The sequence below is a fragment of the Watersipora subatra genome, chromosome 6, assembly GCF_963576615.1.
Source record: "Watersipora subatra chromosome 6, tzWatSuba1.1, whole genome shotgun sequence".
NCBI classification, from domain to species: domain Eukaryota; kingdom Metazoa; phylum Bryozoa; class Gymnolaemata; order Cheilostomatida; family Watersiporidae; genus Watersipora; species Watersipora subatra.
In genome coordinates this window covers 45,419,362-45,426,976 of record NC_088713.1, presented here as the reverse complement: position 1 = coordinate 45,426,976, position 7,615 = coordinate 45,419,362, and the positions used below count along the sequence as shown (strand labels likewise).

The 7,615-nt window shown below is 34.4% G+C and overlaps 1 long non-coding RNA gene across 1 annotated transcript; it reads right to left on the bottom strand.

Annotated features, from left to right (window-relative positions):
* Nucleotides 1-433: 433 nt before the first annotated feature.
* On the bottom strand, nucleotides 434-2,793 carry LOC137398716 (uncharacterized). Its single transcript, XR_010979001.1, has 2 exons — nucleotides 2,150-2,793; nucleotides 434-1,032 (listed from the first exon to the last, which is right to left on the bottom strand). It is a non-coding gene; the product is annotated as an uncharacterized lncRNA (long non-coding RNA).
* Between the last annotated feature and the right edge of the window lie 4,822 nt (nucleotides 2,794-7,615).

Here is a 7,615-nt window from a genome sequence, read left to right as displayed (position 1 = left end):
TGTTCAACGCACTAACACGTTCAACACTGCATCTTTATGGCAAGTCTGATTCTACAAGTGAAGCCGACGCCAGATACAGGTTGTTCTCATCAAGGACATCTTATGAAAAAAAACCTTCCACCAAGAGGGCTCTCTCCGTCGGCATTTAATCAGGGTCAATTACTAAGCAGCAATACAGCAGTGGAAAATTCAACCATTAATGGTGCCCCCAGATCCCACAAACCATGTCTGGAGTAAAGATGATGATGAGATTTCTGGGCAATGCTTTCCTGATGAGCAAAGAGCTATTCCTAGGCAGCTTGTCCAATGGACCAGTTGCTCATGCAAAAAAAAAAGAGTTTGCAAGTCTATGCGGCTGTGTAGAGTGCAGTAATGAAATGACTGACGAGATTGAGGATGGTAATCAATTAGACGGTGATGATGAGCTTTAAGATTATAATTATGTAATAGTTTTATTAAATACTTTGCAATATGCTTTCTAGAAACAATTAACAGTTTTTGATGTATCATGATAAACAGACTATGTACTTTGGTAAACATGCTATATAATAATCATACTAGTCTTCATAAGTCTTCATACTAGTCATCATAAGTACTAAGATACCCATACAAAGACATGATATTAATTAATCATCCAGAAAGTTGGTTGTCATCGAACATACTGCACCACACATTCCATCATACTGGTTACATTCAACATTTCAACCATACATGGTTTCAAAATACTGCATGGTTTTAACATGCTACCAGTACAATAAATCTAAAGCTAAGCCAGAAATTTCGCATATTGATGTCAGTTAAATAAAAAAGAAATAATTTTAATAATAATAATTTCATTTAAAAGATTAAGTTTACATTAGATTTGTTAGTTAGTCTGCGTCACAACCAGTGTACCCAATGAGGTATACAGTATAGCCTGTCAATCAGTAGTTGTACAGGTATCAATGTAACGAGTATGAAGAGGGTTTCTGGCAGATCAGTGGCTAAGGTGATGGCGAGAAATGTTTGTCATATCAAGTCCCTGGCGGCCGACTACAATGTAAAGAATCGCATCCATTAGAGACAATGAGTTCAAAATACAAAATGATCATATAGACATATATGAGCTGACATACATTTATGGTGCGATATTTATCGATCATAATCTACCTGAAAAACGATCTATCAAAGAATGTAGCAATAAATTTAAAACTTGAAAATAGGAAGAGCTACAATACTGATTTGAACGTGTACGCAATGTGCATAGCCCTACATAAAAGTAATAGATGTACCCTCTTTAGCTTTAACCACAACAATAATTAGTTAACTCATACATCGCATACTTCTGTAAGGTAATAATTGATATGTGAGTGCTATAACAATACAATATAATACAATTGATTAAAATACAACAAAATATGTATTAATATATATAATATGACACAACATAATGCAACATATCAGTCCTATAGCACAATTCAAATCAGTTCAATACAACATAATACAGCTATTATAATACAATACAATAGAATATAGTGTAATAACACAATAATACAGTACTGCTAAGTTCTGCATGACACAATATAGTCACTTAAAACTAACCAAACCATCAGTTAAATAACAATCATACATTTGCATAAAGGTACTACACTTTGTGTTGATATTGGTTTGACGTTTCAAAGAGCAATACAGTCTCCAATTTTGTAAATAGGCGAGCTAAGTCTTAATAAAAATCAACAGAGGCATTCTATATTACAAATAGTCCAGTATTACTGGTTTATTAAAAAAATACCCAATCTAGGTATTCTAGTATAAGTAAGTATAAGTAATATAAGTAGCTTATAATGTTATGTAGTGCTACCGTTTTAGCCTAAAAATTAAACAAATTGAGTTAAGCTATTGAGTGTATGAAACAGTGAGTGTCTGAAGACACAGCAACAATACCTACGACAGAGATTAGTTTATTGTATAGTTTGTAACCAATATGTAAAATCTGGACTGAGAAGTTTGACTTGAGAGTTTGATTCATTATAATCAACACCTATCACTCATTGATCCAACTGACTACAGTACACAGTGAAGGAAACGCAAGATTTTCAATAAAGCAATGCATTTAATCTTTGATTAATTATTCATAAATATTAAGTAAATGAGTTTGCTATCATCTCACCTTATTTTTTCAGGGGTTTGAGATTCTTTGCAACTTGTGAAGCTCTTTGTTATTTCGACTCACTAGCAATCTTCCTCAAGCATTCAGTGTGGCATTTACATACGACTAACACTGCGAGCTGCGATCTGACTGTTTGTAGATGGTGCTCTACATCTCATAAAAACTTTGGATTATCGCTTTTTTCCGTTAGTAAAACTTTGTTGACTTCTTAGCATGTAAAACCTGATTATAATGAATTATGTAACTGATAATAGCTAGCTGTGGTAATCAATTTAAATAGAAGATACTAAATTTGCGCTACTACTAACCGATGTATACGGCAGTTTCTAACACGGAACAGCGGAAACAGACTAAGGGCACAAATGTTATCGGTGAATGCAAATACGCCCCGTATTAAACAAATGCATAGATTTATGTTTACCTAGCTGATTGGCTGATTTGGCTAATTGCGCATGGCGCAAGGGAAATCTCATTTATGCATTTCTACCCATCTTTTAATGGCAAATAATCACTGCTTGACAAGAATAATTCCGGTAGGTATAATAAAAAAGTTAGGAGATGTTTTATTCTATCCATTAAATCTAAGATTCGTTATACCCCATTGTCGTGCCACCTTGGCAAAAAAACGACACAAAAATGCCCTGTGGCCACCAGACTATATGTATGTACTGTAAAACTAAAGCTAATAGCGAATTATTAGAATTATACTGTGCCGAGTTTGCAACTCGAGTTGTACAACTCGAGTTGCACAACTCGAGTTGTACAACTCGAGTTTGTAAATATAACTCGAGTTGTACAACTCGAGTTGCACAACTCGAGTTGTGCAACTCGAGTTGCAAACTCGGCACAGTATAATTCTAATAATTCGCTATTAGCTCTAGTTTTACAGTACATACAGTTTAATTTCTATTAGCTAACGGGTGCCTATTGATATACCATTGTTAATATAACTAGATCTACGGTTATTCTACCGTAATACCACTATATTGCACCTTACTTTTGAAAAGTCGTGTTGCGCGTTCACAACTCGAGTTGTGCAACTCGAGTTGATCAACTCGAGTTGCGAACACGCAACGCGAGGCACTGTAAGGCGCCATAACAACGCTGATAGCTGCTGGTTTGCTTGAAAAAATTCATTCATCATGTATTTGTAAAATCAAACCTCTTAAACAAATTAGAGAAGAATTTTTGAGACAACAAAGTTGAAATTATAGATAAACATTAAAACTGCACTTTTTACATGACAACAATAATGAAGCATCATGGCTAAATCAGCCCAATTGGTAGTTAAATTCATCGCAGATCAACTAACTTTTTCAAATGAAGTTTTTGCAATAGACTTGGCTGCATAAATACATTAAAACATTTCAAGATGCTACAGAAACAAACAAGAAACCAAAGATGGTGGTAGAGGTAACTCTTTCACTGTTATCCAGCATAATCATGCTTTTGAGCATGTTAATCCTAGTTGTGGTTGACTCGCTCACAAAAGAACTTTAGTTCACGTATGCAAGATTCATCATTTAGAAAAGTGACTCTGCTAGGTTTTGGATTTTGGACCAGACTCACACATGTTCCATCTCCGCTTGGCTGACCTCTGCTCCAATATTCTTCATCAATCGGCTTAATTCTTTGTCCGGTCCACATCCAATCACCGTTGGAATTTTCTCCACCAATCCAAAAGCGCGTTGACCGTGTTGGCTCTAAAAATATACAATAGTCAATATTTTAGGCTATTTATAAGACTCAGTAACTAGTTTCATTAACCTCATTTAATGAAATTATGAAGATCTAATGCTGTGGTGCGCTTCCTGTCTTTGTAAGATCGCTCCACAGCAAAATCTTAAAATTTTAGCAAAAATTTGCCTTGAAACTCAATTTATGCTGTGTAACCAAACAAATAACCAACCAATCCTTCTGGCAACATCACTCGTGTAGCATTTAACCCTTTTACTGCCAACCATGTACAAGCTATGTGAAGCTACGATCGATTGGAAGCTAAAACGATCCTCTATAATTTTCCTTACTCTTACAAGGTTATTACTTTCTCCACTATCAGAGACAGTGCTGCTGCTTTAATTTTCTGTATAATCACAAAAATTTGAATCTGAATTGCCTATAATGCCATCAAAATAACTAATTACCTGCATTCTGACTCACACGCGGTAATTTATGAACTCACACAAAAAATGTTCGTTTTTAACTTAGAAATTCTCAAACAAAAGTTTATAATTGCTTCGTTATTTTAAACTAATTTTATAGACAAATCTTCGGACAACAATGTCAATTTTAAAAAAGTCTTAAAGATCGTAGGTTATGTTGTCAACGAATAATAAACTTAGGTAACTACGCAATTGCTAGGAAAGTCGCAAAAAAGCGTCTATGGCAGTGGTCCCACAAAGATGCATTTATGTGTCTACGGCAGTGAAAGGGTTAAAACAAGTTTTTTTTGTATCGCCTGGTGACAATCTATCCACCGCGCTAGGCAGTTAAAAGTGTTAACCGCTACACCACCGATGCCCTTTACACAATTTTTTAATGCAAGATCTGATTTTAAACATTAGGAACTAACAACATATTAACATGAGAATTTTAACTCTCTCATTATTAATATAAGCAGATACCTAAACGTATGGGAAAGTAGGAAGACATCCAGAGCAAAGCTTCAAAGCTCTGAAATGTCAGCAGTTCTTCTTCATTTTCCGAACAAATACTTTTGGCATCATCCCATGTCGCCTCTTTACCAACCGATCTAATGCAAGTTTCAGAGTACGGATTATAGAAATAATCCCGTGGACACTCAGAGTAGACTAAAAATGAACATCACATTTAGCAATGAAGACGCAATATTAAAATGTAAAGCCTGAAGAATATCTTGAAGCAAATTAATTATGATTGCAGAAAGCTTGTCTTGAATAAAATTTGCACCAGACTTTATGTTTGCAGAATATATTTATGTTTATAATTGTTGTCTTAGTAACCTGTTTCAGACTATCACTATAGCAATGACGATGCACTCAGATTTATTGTAAACTTATATGCCTACTGAGGCTCCAATAACTTAAAAAGTTATAAATATATAACAAATAATTTTAATCATATAAAATAATTATGTATATGTATGTATGTAATTATGTATATGATAGTATATATTGTTGTGGAATGTGATCCACAGAGACATGAACCCAGGGCTGAGCTAAGCCAAGCCTGGCTGTGCCCAGTCATGCGGAATAATGAGATGAACAGAGCTAAACCAATCAGAGCCGAGCTGAGTCGATCCAAGTGAAACGGGAAGGAGGCCTCCTGCTATATAAGAGCGGCTTTTTGAATGAGAAGGAGCCCAGTTCGAGGAGCACACACTCTGATGAGAAGGCGGAGCTGATCTGCGCCTATTGTACATCTGTTGCATGCTATTCCTTGTAACCATTGTAAACAAATCAGATAAACTATATGTATGAATTCTTGCATCGAGTCTTGTACTTTGGAGCAGTAAAATTATATAAAACGATAGATTATATTGCATATTACAAATATATGTTGTAATAATGTAGTAAATACAAACTAAAATATACAGATACTAGATAATAGTATTTTATACACTACCTACCTAAACATTGATCTTACTGGTTTGACTAACTATCACCTTTGTTTATGATTCTGTCACAGATTTTTTTTGGAATTTATTTATGTTGGAAATGATATCATATCTAATAAAACGACCCTACAGCTAAACAACTCCTTTAAATCCATAAGTTTTAGATCATTGGTGTTTTATTTCTATTAGTTTGATGGGCACAGCTAAATTAGAGTTTAAATTACAAATTTAATTGAACGGCACAACATAACTCTTTATGATTCGAGGATCAAAAGTATTTGTCCCTCTATTATCTCCCAACTTTAAACTAATTTTTAGTGAAGTTGTGTCTTTATAAAAACATTTTCTGGAATTGTCAATTCATACAATCAACTTGTCTTTGTCATGATTTAATTACAACCGTAATAACCAGTTACTTTTATGTTACCTTCATAGATTAGAGTAGTTGTCAGCACTTCATCGTGATTCTGATTGGTTACGAGAGGAACAGCGTACAGCTTACAGACGTTCCTCTGATCATCATACTCATATGCCTTGCAGTCTCCTTTCTTTGTTGTTGCACAGAAACCTGCGCAACGCACTGAGGAACTTGTGCTATACTCGGCAATAGAAACAGCTCCACGTTGCAGGGTCTTTCGGTGAAGGAACTTAGTCTCACTTGCACCAACAAGCTACAAATAATATATTTTCAAGCGTAGAATACAAACAAGGTGACAATATATTTAAAATAGCAAAGTGAACTTTAAAAAGCCGGTGTGATAAATTTCTTTAATTGATAGTATTGGAAGCAGCTTCAATTTGATAAAAATTATTGTCAAACTTCTCAAATCATTACCATAACACGTAGTTGACAAAATATTTCAACTCAAAATGTGGCAAAACAGATGGATTTTCCAAATTGCAAACAATGGGTGCTCAAAAACAAAACCCTTCATACTTATCTACCACTTTTGTATAAAATAGATAAAGTTATGTATTATCTCACTTGAAGATAGACGAGAAACACGAAGCAAAGCCGAATGAACATGCTGACACGACAAATACCCAGCAGAGAATGTAAAAGGTGTGAACTCAGATGCAGTCAGCGTTAGCAACTGTAACACAGCTTTACAGTAAGTAATTTATTTAAAAGGAAGGGATGTAAGCCAATATTATATTGTTAGTTGATAAAAATTTACTTACAGTATCTTTACTGTTCATGGACTAAGTTCGGTAGCACTAATTTTTATTCTAAATATAAAAAAACGAATGAACTAGCAGCAATAATAGTTGTAAAAGAGTCAACTTAGATATCTGGGCATCTCTCATGGGTGCGTGTTTTCAATCCACTCTTTGTTTTTAATTTTTACGCTTACAAAAGATTTATTCTTTGGGATACGTGTGAATCTTCCTTTAATCTGAGAATTACATTTGTACTTATGCTCAGCTTTACACCTTTCCATCAAATATTCCCTAGTTCTTTGAAGTATGCATTAACATAGATTACTTTCTTTCTGGCTTCTTTCTAACAGTGTCTCTGAGTAGAGCTGAAAATGATCACCAAAACTTACACTCATGTTGTAATAAGTTTTGAGTTCTATAAGTTATTGATTATGTCTGGGTGTCACATCTTTTAGAGTTCTGTAACAAACACTCACATTATGTACACCTTTTGAATCTTTCACCACTCACTCTTACTTACAAGTTCAAATGATGCTGGTCGATTACTATGTGGTAATTTATTGACCAATGCTTGTTTATAGCTCGCCAGTTCTATGTGGATACTTTACTATGTTGATTTACTTTACCCCGTATGTTGGTCACTTAGTCTGTTACTAGCAGATATATTTATTCATGCTACATGATAAATCTAGCAAGTGTTCAAATGCTTA